Genomic DNA, 17,500 nt, shown 5'->3' on the forward strand with positions numbered 1-17,500 from the left:
ATATGAAACTATTTAAGTATATAGTATTGGAATTCCATGAAGAATCTAAGAATGTTGAAGGATGTGAGGTTCTGTCTTCTATACAGGAGTAGCCATATCAATCATATCTAATATAGAATTTTCAATAAAAATTAATGATATTTTGTTTTAATATGCTTTTAAATACATTGATGGTTGGTGAGTGTTGAGTTTTTGGTGGAAGGGAGTTCCACACAACTGGGCCCAAGTATGACATAGAACAGGGGTATTCAATTAAAAGTCACTGAGGTCCAGTTCTTAAAATTTCCGCCAAGTAAAAGGTCCGAACGGAAGTCCAGCTTGTGTCTTATAGCCGTTCCCTATGTCGACATTTTCATATGGATTCAACAGTATTTATTGTCTATTTTCAATGCAGGAAATGTTTAACAGAGTGCACAGCTAGCTCTTTTGCCCTAAATAAAAGTAGTCCCAGGCAAATAAATTTAAGGCCTTTATTTCAGATTAAAGAAAACAGAAATCTCAGAATAAAATAAATTGCGAGCAGAGCCAAAAAACCCTTTTTTCTCTCAAATTAATGAGGTCCCAGCCTAAAGAATTAAAGGCCTACACTTCAAGTGTCACCCGGCCGCAGATTGGTCACGGGTCCGGACAGAACCATCGCTCGGTCCGGATCCGGACCGGGGTCCGCCATTTGGTGATGCCTGACATAGAATGTTGGTATTTAGTTAGACAGTGAATAGGGAGAGAAAGGTTGTCACGATGACGAGTGTTGTAATGATGAGCTGGTAGGAGGTTGTGGGTTGTGTAGTTCATTTTTGTTATTGTACATGAAGATGAGAGAGAGAGAGAGAGAGAGAGAGAGAGAGAGAGAGAGAGAGAGAGAGAGAGAGAGAGAGAGAGAGAGAGAGAGAGAGAGAGAGAGAGAGAGAGAGAGAGAGAGAGTATAAAAGCTAAACTCCAAGACAAACTTTTTTCCTTAAACTGCAATAAATTTTAAAGATAACTTCCGCGGCTGTGTTATTTTGGGCGGTATGATTTAGGGTCACATTTCAACGCGGGGAAAAAATGAAGAGTGCAGCGGTAACGTGACTCACTCTGGAAGGAAGGGAGTCACTGAACCACCGCCACCACCATTGTGAACTCACATAACCCTTCACCTCACTAGAACCTTCACACAACCGTCCCTACCCATTTCCCTGAAGCATGGAGTGATTTACAGTACGAAGAGGAAATGTGTGTCTTTTTTAAGGGTGCTACATGGAAGAATGGGATAAATATAAGTGTGCATTGTATTTTGGAGGTAAGTACACTTAACGCAACCGTCCCTACCCATTTCACTGAAGCATGGAGTAATTTACAGTATAGAAAGGAAATGTGTCTTTTTTTTAAAGTTTTTACATGGAATAATGGGATAAAAAGACTATTTTGTATTTTAGAGGTGGGTACACTAAACACAACAGTCTCTACCCATTTCACTGAAGTATGAAGTAATTTACAGTAGAAAAAGGAAATGCGTCTTTTTTTAAGTTTCTACATGGAATAATAGGATAAAAGACTATTTTGTATTTTGGAAGTTAGTACACTAAACAAAATAGTCCTTACCTATTTCACTGAAGTAGGGAGTGTTATTTACAGAAGGAAAATGAAATGTGTCTTTTTTTAAGTTTCCACAAGGAATCATAGAATAAAAAAAGACTATATAATATTTTGAAGGTGGGTACACTTCACACAAAATCGTCATTATCCATTTCTCTGTGGTATGGAGTTATTCATGTTACTAAAGGAAAATGTATAATTATTTTAGGTTCTACATGAAAGAATGGGATGAAAAATTGTATATTGTATGTTGGAGGTGGCTGTACTTCACAAAATCGTCCTTATTAATTTCTCTGTGGTACGGTGTGGTTCACAATACTAAAATGAATTATATATTTTTTTTTCTTTTAGGCTTTTCGTGAATGAATGTGATGAAAAAGTGTGTGTATTGTAATTGGCAGGTGGCTCCACTTCACAAAACCGTCCTTACCAATTATTGAGTGATTCACAATACTAAAACGAGATATATGATTTTTTTAGGTTTCTACATGAGAAAAAACGTGGTAAAAAAGAGTGTGTATTGTATTTCAAAGGTGGCTATACTTCGCAAAACCGTCCTTACCAATTTATCTCTGGTATTGAGTGATTCACAATACTAAAACGAGATATGATTTTTTTTTTTAGGTTTCTACATAAAAAAAATGGGATTAAAAATTGCATATTGTATTTTAAAGGTGGCTATACTTCACAAAACCATCCTTACCAATTTCTCTGTGGTATTCAGTGATTCACAATACTAAAACTAAATGTATGATATCTTTTAGGTTTTATGTGAATAAATGTGATAAAAAAGTGTGTGTATTGTATTTGGGAGGTGACTATACTTCAAAAACCATCCTTACCAATATCTCTGTGGCATGGAGTAATTTACTACACTAAAAAGAAGTGTAGTTTTTTTTTTTTTTCTACATGAAAGAATGGGATAAAAAAAGTGTATTTTGTAATTTCTTTCGGAGTGTTTGGAGGTTGCTGTACAGATTAAAACAAGTCAGAGAGTGGTTAGCAATGACGGGAATATACGTCAGATAAGGGACAGGTGTAAAAAAAAAAAAAAACTTAATCTCATTGTTAAGTTGATTAGATAAATGTTTCCGACCATTGTGGCTTTCCGCACATATAGCGTACGTTGTTGTTTGTTGTTTGTTTCCTTTTTTTTTTTTGTTCAACTTCCTGCTTCCCTCAAACTGCATCACAAATTCATTTTCTGACATGTTAGGTTCAGACTTTTGTATGCATCCCTCTGCCTCTGTCTGCCTGTCTGTTTTTTGTACGCTTGCCTGCCTCCTAGTAACAGCCAACCTTTCATTCCCCACCCCTCTCTCTCTCTCTCTCTCTCTCTCTCTCTCTCTCTCTCTCTCCCCGTCACTTTTTAGGAATGCACTTTCAAACTCGCATCAACAATTACACATTATGCATTCACAAAAGAAGAAAAAAACAATGAGCTTAAATCAACACAACTGAATACTGATCACACTAACAAAAAAGTAAAATTAAAGGAAGAAAAGAAGAAAAACAGAAGCAAAAAAGAAAAGGAGAAAGAGAAGAAAAAAATACTGAGCTGAAATCAACACAACTAAGTACTGTTTTGCTGAAATAAGCTCATTTTTTCCTTCTGAATACTGATCAAACTAACAAAAAGTAAAAACAAAAGGAAGAAAAGAAAACAGAAGAAAAATCAAAAGAAGAAAGAGATGAAAAAAATCAACACTTCTGAATACTGATCACACTAACAAAAAGTAAAAATAAAGGAAGGTAAAAAGGAAGACAGCAAGTGAAGGCACGGTTTGCTCCACCTGGCTCTGTACACTGTGCCGAGATAATTATTTACTCGGATATTCACAACTGAGTTAAATTTTGATGTTTTTTATTATTATTTTTATCATTATCATTTTAGGTCCAGGGTACGTTCACAGTTCTTTTTTTCTTACTTTCATTTTGTATAATGCGATTAGGAATGAAAGAAAGGAAAGAGGAACAATCTCTTGAAACTTTTATATATCTAATTTCTTTTATGTAATTTTTTTTTTCAATGTAATTCCCTCACACATCCCTTTATTCCTTGTTATTTATCCTTTCTCTTACCATTCTTCTCTCCTTTCCTTCTCTGTTTCCCCTTCTTCCCTCCTTTATCCATTCTTACATTTTCTTCTGTTTCTTCAATGCCTTTGTTCTATGGTTATTTCTCTACCTGTGTCTCCTTTTCCTCAGTCATCATCTTCTTACCATGTCAATTCTTCCTTCTTTGCCTTCGACTGAATTGAAACAGACAAAACACCTTCCTTCCTCCCTTCCTACCACCACCACCACCACCATCTCCTCGTGGTGGTTGTGTACGATGGTATCTTAATCATAAATATTTGGAACTTTTCATTAAACCACTGAATCTTTTATTTGTACTTATGAATATAGTTCTGTGTTGTTTTTTCTGATATTTTTCTTTATTGTTTGTGTAATTGTATTCGTAGAGAGCCAGAACTCAAGTGGGCGTTTTTTTGTTTTTTTAATCTTTTCTTTTTCTTTTGCCCTTGGCTGGACCTCTTCCCTACATAAAATAAAAAAGAAAAAAATATGGTCGATAAGTATAATCTCCATCCATCTGTGTAGTCCCCCAACTCGCTATTAACTCGGCACTAATATCCTCTTTAGTGAGACTGGTCCCTCCATCCATCACTCCATTTTTCAAGTAAGTTAAGATTGTCGCCTTGAAATTTCGAAGTCACTCAAAATTCTAGCCTAGAAAAGATAAGTAAAACATTGTATATGAGAGAGAGAGAGAGAGAGAGAGAGAGAGAGAGAGAGAGAGAGAGAGAGAGAGAGAGAGAGAGAGAGAGAGAGAGAGAGAGAGAAAACGATCTGAAAAATGACACTAGCGGGAAAATGGGAAGGTTAAATGTCTGTACTTTATTTTTTCTCTTTTTCTCCTCACTTCCTGGTTAAAGAAATTGAGTGTCCAACATGATTTATTTTTTTTTCTATTTAGTTTCGTTCGACTCACTAATGTTGTGAATGGTGCCGATGAACGCGGGACATTACTCTCTCTCTCTCTCTCTCTCTCTCTCTCTCTCTCTCTCTCTTTCCTACGTACCTCTTCCGTTTCATCTTACTTATTTTTTTTATAGAATTTAATGATGAAATTATGTAAGGTAGTGTGTTCCCACCATCGTTTCTCTCTCTCTCTCTCTCTCTCTCTCTCTCTCTCTCTCTCTCTCTCTCCGGTGTGTAAGCTAGATCACTTAGGTCTAGTAATATTTAGTAAGCCTAGCACTCTCCCTCTCTCTTTCTCTTACTCTTCTTCCTCCTCTTCTTTTTCTTCCCCAACGATGAGCCCAATACCAAGTTTCCTCCTCTTCCTCCTCCTCCTCCTCTTCCTCATTCCAAGCAACGAACTCTCTAACCTACTTTCTCCATCTCCTCTTCCTCTTCCTCCTTCTCCTCTTCCTACTCCTCCTCCTTTTCCTCCTGACGTCGAACTCTCCAACTTGCTTCCTCTCCTTCCTCTTTTCCTTCCTCTATATCCTCCGAACACTTCTAAAACCGTCCTTCCGTTCCTCTTCCTCCTCTTCTTCTTCCTCTTCCTCCTCCTCCACATTTTCCATTTCTTCCTTCACTTCCAAACATCACGAGAGGACATTTCGTGTCTTGTCAGGAAAAAAATGGAATGATAATGCTTCATCCTTTTAGTCCATTTGTGTGTGTGTGTGTGTGTGTGTGTGTGTGTGTGTGTGTGTGTGTGTGTGTGTGTGTGTGTGTCGAGGCTTTAGTCTTGTATAAACGCGGGTTCAAAATATAACTGGATGGAATGGGCACTGAATGGGTTGAGAGAGAGAGAGAGAGAGAGAGAGAGAGAGAGAGAGAGAGAGAGAGAGAGAGAGAGAGAGAGAGAGAGAGAGAGAGAGAGAGAGAGAGAGAGAGAGAGAGAGAGAGAGAGGTGAGGGAAGGTTCGTACAGAGACATGAAAAATTACATCAGGAGAGCTTTTGTCTGCGCAGATTTATGGGTGAGTGCTCCCACCCAGCACATTTGTTGGCTCTCTCCTCCTCCTCCTCCTCCTCATCCCTTGTCTCCTTTTCCTTCTCTTCCTCCTCCTGTTTCCTCTCTTTTTTTCACCTTTTGTCTTTACTCTCTTTATTATTCTCAGCATCCAGTTATTCTACGTCGATGTTATGTTATTTTCTTTCTAACTTTTACGCACGCACACACACACACACACACACACACACACACACACACACACACACACACACACACACACGCCCGGTAGCTCAGTGGTAGAGCGCTGGCTTCACAAGCCAGAGGACCGGGGTTCGATTCCCCGGCCGGGTGGAGATACTTGGGTGTGTCTCCTTTCACGTGTAGCCCCTGTTCACCTAGCAGTGAGTAGGTATGGGATGTAAATCGAGGAGTTGTGACCTTGTTGTCCCGGTGTGTGGTGTGTGCCTGGTCTCAGGCCTATTCGAAGATCGGAAATAATGAGCTCTGAGCTCGTTCCGTAGGGTAACGTCTGGCTGTCTCGTCAGAGACTGCAGCAGATCAAACAGTGAAACACACACACATGAACACTAGTTTTTGTTGTTCCCTATTTCTTCTCTTGTCTCTTCCTCTTCCTACACTTTGCCCTAACACTTTACCCTCCTCCTCCTTCTGTTTCACCACCTTTTCCTCTTCTTCCTCTGTTTTCCTCCTCCTCCTCCTCCTGCTTTACCTATGTACTCTTTGCACTTGTCCTACACCTCCTCTTCCTCCTTGTCCTCGCACTCTATGGTCCCCTCCTCCTCCTTCTCTTCTTCAACTTTCCCCTCTTATCACTTTTCTTCATTCTCCACGGCTCCTTTCCCCTTCCTCTTTTTCCTTTACACCTCTGTCAGCTTAAAAGTTAAAGTGAGTGACAATTTTTGAAGATTTAACCGCAGACTTTTACGTTTCCTCCAACCCCATTGTCTCTTGTGTCCTTTTGACCTTCCGCTGTGACCTCCCCCTCCTTCTCCTCCTCCTCCTCCTCCTGGGAATCCGGTTAGTCATAGGAAAATTTAAGGTAAAAGGACGTGTGTAATTGGTGCAAGGAAGCAAAGACGACACATGAATAATGGACATACACACATACACTTACACACAAACACACACTTTCACTCTCGCTCACTCTCACTCACACACACTCTCACTCTCTCTCTCTCTCTCCACTTTACCGCCGTGCACAGAATCAATAAGTAAAATTGAAATAAAACACAAGGAAATACACAGCCAGGGAAAACAAAAGACCCAAGTGCCACAACAAAGCGTAACGCAACACCACGCTAAAGGAAGAACCAATGAAATATTATTCGACTTTACAAGCCACACAACACCTGACCACAGCGGTACTTGCGTGAGGTTTGAATTCTGCAACATATATACTTGGGAACTGTACATTACAATAGCAGTGACGCGAGCAGAAATAGATAAATAGATACGTGAGTAACTACAAACAATATGCTACACTGAATTATGTCTATATTAAATGAGACAATAAATATTCAAACAAAAATGGATGAAAGGTATAGTGATTGACAAGAAACGATGCATTTTCATCAGTAACGTAAAAGAAAAATATAAGGAAAACCCACACTAAGAATAAGAAAGATAACGAAAATAGAGCAAAAATAAAGATAAATCACAGTAAATATTTCAACTAGTAACGTTAAAAATCAGTAAAACCCACTCTAAGAATTGAACGATGGCGAAAATAAAGAAAAAGGAAAGAAAAGAGATAAATCACAGTTAATAGCCGAAGGGGAAAAATTGCACGTCATAACACGAGGCGGGGCAAAGAAGTCTTACGTTGCGGTAAATTCTTCCTCTCGGCGAGCTAATGTTGCGTGACAAAGCATCGCTGGCACGAGGACAGGAGCAGCGATCACTGGTGTATAAGGAGCGGAAATAATGGAGGCGAGATTCAGTGTTTCCTTCAAGAGAAAGAGATCTGACGTCCCTACTGGCAGGTAAGACAGTCTACAGGTCATTAATGGTTCAGGTATGGGAGTCTTTCAAGGAAAACGTATCTTCAATAGGAAGAGTAAGACGAAGGCTGGTACCAGCCTTGATTTGATGTACAACGAGCATTTGGGTCAGTCTGCCAGGAAGGGCCATCCTCTCCAGTCTCTGTCCTTTTCTGCGATTCGCGAGCACAAGAAGTGTAAGAGGAAGATGGACCTTCTTAATTTTACCATTCTTGCTACTTGTAATGGTGACCATTTAACAATTTTAGAGCCATTACCATGTACATAAACTAAAACGCATACTCAGTCACAGTGTGTGTCAGCCCACACACTCAACATAGTTGTGAATTCTTAGTTTTCTTGTTATTCCTGTTTATCATTATGTAAAACTAAATTGTACTGACCCGTAAGGTGTTGTTTGCCATTCTGCCAGATTTCCAATCCAAACATTCACCCTATACTACTCGTGGTTCTTTAATCACAGGGCCATTCTAAGAATATTCTGACTATTTCATAGTGATACAAATAAGTGTTATATACCAAATAAAATGAAGGTATTTCATGAACATGTATGACGATATGGCACGTCAGGACGGGCGACGTTGCTAGTCGACCCGAGGCGGGATTTCCCCTGGGGGAAGGGGGAGGAGTCAGGTTACCACGCAGGTGCAAATCGACTCACTTCTCATTTGGTCGCCACTATGGAAGGATACACTGACGCATCCTCGTCTGTGTGTTGTACAGCCAAACCAAGACGTTTGTCTACATAATTAATAAATAAAGCTTGCAAGGACCACTTTTACTAATAAATCAAGCGAGGAAGAGGACAGCAGATGCAGCTGGTATATCTGAAAGCACAGTGAAGAGGATTTGTCCCAGTGCAAACGAGATATACACCACACAGCATTACAACCTTATCAGCGTTTCTTTTCCCACTCATTATATTACACTGGGTATCTCGAGAGGACATAATAGTAAATATTTGGTAAATTATCAGCCTCATTTTCACTTTTACACCCAGCACCTTAACTATATTCAATTTACCTATGGTATCTTCATGTCTTGTCCATCACTTATATATATTTTATAGCGAAGTCATGCATTAAAATAAATAAAGAACAGTTATTCCATTTTCCTTGACTTGAAGTAATGAGAGATATGGCAGCGTCGCACGGATTATAGGCGTAGCCCTGCGGGTCAGTACAATTTAGTTTTACTATAGTCTTATTTTTTTATTTAACTTTTTAGTTCTTATAAGTTATATCTTTTGTACTTTTAACTTTCTAATTATTATACTTTGTTTTAATATAGAGCAAGCATTTGGTTAACTCATACCAGTATATTGAAGCACAGGTAGTGCTGATATTACACACACACACACACACACACACACACACACACACACACACACACACACACACACACACACACACACACACACACACACACACACCTGACTAATTAAGGTGCACATTCTACTTCATTTTCTATTTTGTATTCTAATGTATTTTTTTCTATTAAAACTGATTTTGTTTCCTTATCACTAATTGTACTTCTATTTTATTGATCTATTCATTTATATATTTGTTGTACTTTCGTCAGACAAGTCCTGCCTTTGCAAACCTTTCAAAGAACTACGGATTTGCTTTGAAAAATTTGTGCGATGAATCTTTCCTGCTGATACGGATTTAAACGTTAAGAAGATCAGCGGGTGTGAAAAAAGCAAGACAGTGTTTTAAGCGCGTTGCTAACACTTGCAGGAACACCTACACAAGTTCACCGAAACACTATTATGAAAGGGTGCACGTGTTATGAAAATGTATGCGGCGTATTATACATGTTTACGTCTGAAAAGTTTCCGTTTAAACTTTCACCCAGAACATTACTATGAAATCTGTTACAAAAATGGTGAAGGTTTTTACATGCATATTAATGAGTGCAAACTGTGAAGGTCCACACGGAGTCATAAGTCTTTGGGGAAAAACTGTATGTCACTTTATGCAAATTGAGGCAACTTATAATGAACACATACAATAAAAAAAAAAAGAAAGAAAGAAAAAATAGCGAGAAAAATCACAAATAAGAGTCACAATAAACAAGTACAAACAAAACTTGATATAAAAAATGGAAAACCTGCATGGAAACACACACACACACACACACACACACACACACACACACACACACACACACCAGAAATAGCAACAATAAGCAGCCGTATTAATTTCTCTCTGAAAAGGCTGACAAGAATAATGGAATTGCCTTTCGATAGCTCTCTTGATCACCATAATGAAGTGTTCGGATGCCCTACTTGGCAAGAGAGAGAGAGAGAGAGAGAGAGAGAGAGAGAGAGAGAGAGAGAGAGAGAGAGAGAGAGAGAAATGGGGGAGGAGGACAGCAAACATCCACCCGCCTACTCACCCACCCACTCACTCACTCACTCACTCACTCAGCCGCCCACTCACTCGCTTTAAAGGTAATATGTTTATCCCAAGCCTTAACAACAACAGGTAAGAGTGAAGCAAGGGAGAGCAAAGGTGAGAGAGATAAGATGCTGAAAAACAATATATTCTCGTCACAGTAGAAGCGAAACTAAAGGAAGGTATGAAGCGTTGGTGTACAAAGTAAAGCTACATGTGGCAGTGAGGAAATATGAGGAAAGGTGTAAAAGTCGATGATGCTAAGAGAATGTACACTAGTAAAGCAAAAAAAAAAAAAAATAGTGAAAGTGAATGAAATACAAATGTAAATAAAAAAAAAGAGTGAATAGAAAAAAAATGTGAATATGAAAAAACGAAACTGATGTTGATATTAAAAAGGTAAATGTTGAGGTGACAAGAGGAAAGGCAAAGGAAAGAGAAAATCAAATGAAGCTAATAAAGCAAGGAGAGGCAAACATTAACACTTACATGATAGTGAGAGGAAAGAGGAGTGAAGTTGAGGGAAGGTGTGACTAAAGTGATGGTGATGAGGCAAGATGTACACACGCACACATTTCACACTAATGAGCAAAGGTGTGTATGCTGGTGATGCTAATGAGGGACAGGTAAACTTAGATATGTCGCTTCTCTCATCTGTCTCATTACTTCAGGTGGAAACAAGACCTCACTAGTCCAGTCCTCGCTTCATCTCCAGAGAACACAGAACAGGTATCCATTTTTGTTCTTTGCTCGAACTTGGAGACTCGCCTACCACTGCTCCATAAATTCACAAGTTAATAAAGAGACAGAAGTCGAGTGTTAATGGATGACGGTACGAGTTTTAATAGAAGCAGTCCCTCACATGCACACGCGCGCGCGCACACACACACACACACACACACACACACACACACACACACACACACACACATATCTCAGTTCAGTAACACAATAACACCAAAGCACTGAGAGGATATTAAAGTATCCTTAAGACTATAATACCTCATGTGAATCTCTCTCTCTCTCTCTCTCTCTCTCTCTGTCTGTCTGTCTGTCTGTCTGTCTCTCTCTCTCTCTCTCTCTCTCTCTTCGTCGTTCAGGGAAGTCAGGCTGAGGAAGCAAGAGAAGCAGAAGTGATGACACCAACAAAGAAGTGAAGAGGAAAGATGCCAATAAAGACGGAGAAATAAAGGAAGATTGCACTGAAGGACGAGGTGATGAAAGGGAAGAGGGGGAAGACAGTGATGACGAATGGTGATGAAGAAAATGTAGAGGGAGGGAATGAAGTTTAAAAGGAAACGAAGGAGTACGATGGAAATGCCGATTCGGAAGTGAAAGGCGGTGTGGAAATGTATAGATGATGTACGAGCTCTAGGAAAATCATGAATGTTGAAACTAGAGGTGCAGAAAAATGGGGATATGAAACCAAAGGGAGACTAAAATGTATATACGTAACAGAAGGAAGGACGATACAACAAAACACAAAACAGGAAAAATATTCATAGAAACTCGATAGGAATGAATAATATATGAAAGACTGTAAAGAGAAATGTCAATTTTTTTATTTAAACCCTTAAAAAAATAGATAATCAGACATTTGAAAAAAAAAAAACTTGATAAACATAGAAATAAAACACGACGCAATAATTTCAAAGCGTAAAGAAAGGAAGACGATGGGAAACAGAAATGTTGCAAATACATGAAAGAAAAAGAATGGGGGCAAGAGAATGACAAAACAAGAAAAATACGATAAAACAAAGACGCGGAGGCAAAGGAAGTGTTATAAAGAGACAAAGGGATGAGAGACTAACACAATAAGGAGACGCAAATAGAATAAAGGCGACGAAAAATGTGTAATACCATTGAGAGAGAGAGAGAGAGAGAGAGAGAGAGAGAGAGAGAGAGAGAGAGAGAGAGAGAGAGAATTAAATAAACTCAGTAAAACAATCCATTAATTTGTTGTGGGATACATCCGCCGACACAAATGTGACAAAAAAAAAAAAAACTTCCTTTGTAATTGACTCAGACAAGGAAATAAAAACAAACCACTCAAACAAAACAGGAAAAAGCCAAAAAATAAATAAATAAAACATAACAAATTCACGCATATGATCCGGAAAAGAGAAAAAAAACGAAAAATAAATAAATAAAAAAACGATATATTTGTAAATTTCTGGAAACCACCACCACCACCACCACCACCACCACCACGACTAACAGAACCACCATTAATGACGCACAGGTGAAGCAGGTGAGGTGGGAGGCGAGGGAGGAGGAGAGAGAGATAAAAAAAGGAATAAAGAAGGGAAAGGTGTGAGGTGAAGTGTGAAGGGGAAGGAAGGGGACTGCAACGTAGAAGGGGAAGGTGTGAGGGGAAGTGTGAAGGGGAAGAAAGGAGGAAGGGGACTGGAACGTTTGTGGAAGGGTTGAATGTGGTTTGAATGAAACAATGCACATCCTCACACCTGACACACACACATCACATATCTGACAAACACACACCACACACCTGACACACACACACCACATAACTACCACACACACCACATATCTGACACACACATACACCATACACCTGACACACACCACACACCTGAAAGACACCACACATCTGAGACACACCACACACCTGACACACACACAACACACCCAAAAGACATCACACATCTGAGACACACCACATACCTGACACACACCACACACCTGACACACACACCACACACCTGAAAACACACACCACACACCTGAAACACAAACCACAAACCCGAAACACAACACACACCTGACAAACACCACACATCTGTCACACACACCACACCTAACACACACACTGACACACACACACACTGAAACACACAACACACACCTGAAATACACACACCATACCTGAAACGCACACCACACATCTGAAATACACACCACACACCTGACACACACACACACCACACACCTGACACACACACACACCTGACACACACACACACACCTGAAACACACACACCACACACAACAAACACCTGAAAACACACACCAGACACCTGAAACACACACACCACACCTGACACACATACTCCCTATACCTGAAAAACACACACCACACCTGACACACATACTCCCTATACCTGAAACACACACACCACACAACTGAAACACACACCACACACCACCTAACACCTGACTTCCGCCTCTGACGCCAGCAGCCCAAGTTGTACTCATTTGTTATGCTGATTCAGTCCGCGGCATAAATTATGAGTAGACGAGGTGGGAGAGAGAGGCGGGGCGGGGCTGGTCGTGGAGGGAGTGGAGGGGATAAAAGCTGTGGAGTGGGGAGGAGCAAGTGAATCAATGTGGTTAAGTAATTTGTATACTTTATATTTTTCATTCATGAATTCATAAACCTCAGTAATTCTTCACGTTTTCATTTTTACAGAGTTGGGGAATTTTGGTGTATTCTGATTCACTATTTACATTTTTTTCATCCTCGCCTTCTTTTTTTGAGGTTTAGGGAGAAATTATTTATTTTTCAAGGCTGGATAGTCGCGTATATGTATTTTTTTTTCTTGAGTGTTAGAGGAGATAAATGTTTCAACAACTACAGGTGTCATTTTGTGTATTTATAAATTTGTCGGTGAATCGTTCGCTGACACTCATCCCGAAATATTCCGTGAAACATCAGCACGTGGCGTCAAGTAGGCAGGGTTGAACACGTGGGAGGTGTCACGTGACCGCTGGCAGGGGAAGGATGAGCTGAGACTATGGCATACTGGGTGTGGCTGCGATTGTGATTGACACACACTCTCTCTCTCTTTCTTTCCAGACATTTCAATAAATACAAGGACACGATGGTTCAGTGCCGGACACAGAAAACACTCAGGTCTGGCAGCAGCAGTATTCATCCTCAACCAATTCTTTAATAACCTCTGTATTCCTGCCAACCAGTGCATCAATGAAGCAGTTCGGTAACTTGCAAAGGTGAAGATTGAATCTATCCGTCTCTTACGAACGCCTTTTTTCAAGGTTTATTAATAAAGGTCATCTCTCTTTCCTCAGCTTTCTCGTCGACTGGTTAATGAAAGAACACTAGGGATTTATCTTTTAAGTTCTCAATCAGGTCTAGACAGGAAATTAGAGTTCATAATACACACACTTTTTTATTCTTTTTAGTTCGCTGTATGATTGATTCTTTCAGTCATCAATGTGTAATGTTCATGGAAGAGCATGAATAAAGGAAATCGTTCTACAACGACTGAATTGAGTTTCTAGGAAAATCTCTACGGAGAATGAATGCATCACTCTTATGTTACCACTGTTATATACTCTTATCACACACACACACACACACACACACACACACACACAACACACACACACACACAGATAGATAGAGATAGATAGATATTTATTGACCACGAATGCACATACATAGGTACTGTACAAAGCATGTTATTTTCATAACTATTGATCTTTAAAATTTCGTTTCATTATTAAAATAGTGTTTATAATTTTCAGTCCGCAATTAAGCATTTCAGTAAAATTTTACACACGCACGCGCGCGCACACACACACACACACACACACACACACACACACACACACACACATACACCAGTAATTTTCATAAATCTTTATATTTTTGTCATTGCTCTTCCTTGAAAGCATAGAGTTTGAAAGCGTATAGTATCAAAACATCTCGTGAATATATCAACTATATCGCGGTGGCGTAGTGGATAAGGTGGTGAGCGTGGGATCGAATCGAGTGGTTTAAAGTTACCTACATGTCACTATGATACCCAGGTTCGAGGTGGTTACACCAAAGATGCACTTAGGTGGTGATATGGATACCACTATAAATAAAATTGCCTACGCCACTAATGGGTGGAAGTTGAACAGCTTCCTATACTCTTCAAGTAAACCTACAGGAGCTATAGGCAGGAACATAAAAAAGGATCCTCCAAGGTAGAGGAGCCTCTGGACTTTCAGCCTCTTTTTTATCTCTTACTATATTCTACCGTTATTTTCATGTTAATTGCTACTCTGATCTTGCTAACTGCATGTCTCCTATACTCCCGTGTCCTCGCTGCACAAGACTTTCTTCTTTCTCTTCTCCTATTCTGTCCACCTCTCTGAGTTAACCAGTATTCTCAATCATTCATCCCTTTCTCTCTCTGTCTGCTTCTCTGTTCCATCCTTTCTATGGCTCTTACAAGAGGGAGGTTTCAAGATATTCACCTCACATTTTTTATTAACGCCTGTGACTGTTTGGGAACCGGCACCTCAGTGAACCTTATCTATAATGGTATTTTTTGTTGACCTTGGCCGATTCTACTCTTAAAGAAAAAAAATAATGAAATAGAATAATTCAATCTTAATTTAACATGTTTTATTCAGGAAAAATTGAAAAAAAATATCGATCATTATCTTCTCTTGTCTCATTTCTTCATTTCATGTGTCTCAACATCCCTTCCCGCAACACACATCAGCGCCCCCTTAATTTCCAGCAAACACAAGACTGAGACCAGGTGACCAAACGCCTCACCTACTGGAGCGTGAATTATTCAGCCCCGCCACTGCCCTTCCGCTGCTTTCCCTTACTTCTCTCGCTCCCTCTCGCTTCCCTTGTCACTCTCAATACTTCAGTGCGACGCTACCGGGCTATCCTCACCTCATGCCGCCAACACACACACACACACACACACACACACACACACACACACACACACACACACACACTCTCTCTCTCTCTCTCTCTCTTGAAGCACGCATTTCAATTTTCAGGTCATCGGAGTGCACGGCAACGGTCCTGCAGCCAAAAGGAATCTCACAAATTGGCTTTCCTCTCCCTAAGCCCAGGTGAGACGGTGACCTGTCCCTGGGGAGTCACACAAGACATGGTGAATAGATATGAAGGCATTCTTGATAAACCCACTTACCACATTCCACCTCGTCTCTGGTCATAAGGAATTTTTTGTAGTTGCTTTTATTGTTATTCTTGTTTAATTGTATTTCCTGAAGTGCTTAACTGGTCCTGAGTACGTTTCATAAGTACATCTATTGCCCCTCAATTGCTTCTGTGTCTTTTGCTCTCATTCGTCTTCCTTGTAGCTACTGACTGGCGTAGTGGATAAGGTGGTGAGCGTGGGATCAGGCAGACGTCTACACGTATGTTTGAATCCCACCACATACCGCTTTGAAGCTATGTCTTTGTCGAGTGGTTTAAAGTTACCTGCATGTCACCATGATACCCAGGTTCTAAGTGGTTAGACCAAAGATGCGACTGGGCCCTAATATGGGTACCACTATAAATAAAAATGCCTGCGCCACAAATGGACAGTCCCCATACATACTCTTCAAGTATACCTACAGGAGCTATATTCCATAAAAAAAAAGTAGATGTTATGTGTCTAATCATATATTTTTCTTTGCGTCCGTCTTCTAATCTATCTGTCTGTCTGACTATCTACCCGTCTGTTTATTTATCTACATGACTGTCTTTGCGTCATCCTGTCTGTCTGTATCTATATCTGACTACCTATTTGTTTGTCTCTGTTTATTTAAGAATAACTGTCTGTCTGTTTGTTTACATGTCTGTCTGTCTATCTAATAATTCAGTCAGTTTGTCTGTCTATATGTTCGTCAATCAGTCTGTCTGTCTGTCTATCTGTCACTATGCACAAATATCTCTATCCTCTACCAGTGTATCTGTTTATCTATCAGTATGTCTTTCTGTCTGTCTGTAAGTCTGTCTGTCTGTCTGTCTGTCTATGGTTGCTTACTTCCTGGAACACTACACTCACAGCTTCCAACAAATGCAGCACACGAAAGAGAAAAATGTGTTTGTCAGTTCAATGTTTTCCGTTTAATTTTTACTTTTACCTCACTCTAAGCCACTCCCTCTCCCCATGTCACCTGGCGCTCCATATCCCCCCCCCCCAGCGACCTCTCACATGTGCCTCTCCCAGCCTTCAATAGGAATTTCAGGCTGAGTTGCTTTCCACGTGTTTGTCATCGACACATAAATTCTCCGAGTGAAAATGTTACTTGTATTTAGCGGTCCTCTTCTTTTTTTTTCTTATTTCTGTTCGTGTTTTTATTTCATTTTTATTACTTTTTTGTGGGCTTGGTCGTGTGTGTGTGTGTGTAAATTCAGATCCTACAAATATATAAAAAGAGGAAAAAAACAAACAAACAAGCGAAATAATAAAAGCAGTAACCTGGAAAGAGAGTAAAGACATGTAAATGGAGAGAGAAAGATGACAAGTAAATGAGAAGAGGTAAAAGGGAAGATGAAAGGTAAAAATGTGGTTCACTGTTATGACAAAAAGGGAAAAAAAAAGAAAAGAATAAATAGATAATTACAAAGTAGATGAAAAAAAGGACAATCTTTATACGCATTTAATTGCTCTCTCTCTCTCTCTCTCTCTCTCTCTCTCTCTCTCTCTCTCTCTCTCTCTCAACTATATATTCTCATTCCAAAGAGCTTTTGAAGTTCACTATTTTTGCTTGACTCAAAAGCGAGAGAAGAAACATGAGAGG

General features: G+C 39.7%; 1 long non-coding RNA gene and 1 other non-coding gene across 2 annotated transcripts in view; one reads left to right on the plus strand and one right to left on the minus strand.

Moving 5' to 3' along the window:
- The window catches only part of LOC123513495, a 214,259-nt gene that overhangs the window by 44,778 nt on the left and 151,981 nt on the right, over positions 1 to 17,500 (minus strand). The gene's annotated exons all lie outside the window — the stretch shown is intronic.
- Trnav-cac lies at positions 5,827 to 5,899 on the plus strand. The gene has a single exon. It is a non-coding gene; the product is annotated as a tRNA-Val (tRNA).

Source organism: Portunus trituberculatus, chromosome 36 (assembly GCF_017591435.1).
Source record: "Portunus trituberculatus isolate SZX2019 chromosome 36, ASM1759143v1, whole genome shotgun sequence".
Lineage (NCBI taxonomy): Eukaryota > Metazoa > Arthropoda > Malacostraca > Decapoda > Portunidae > Portunus > Portunus trituberculatus.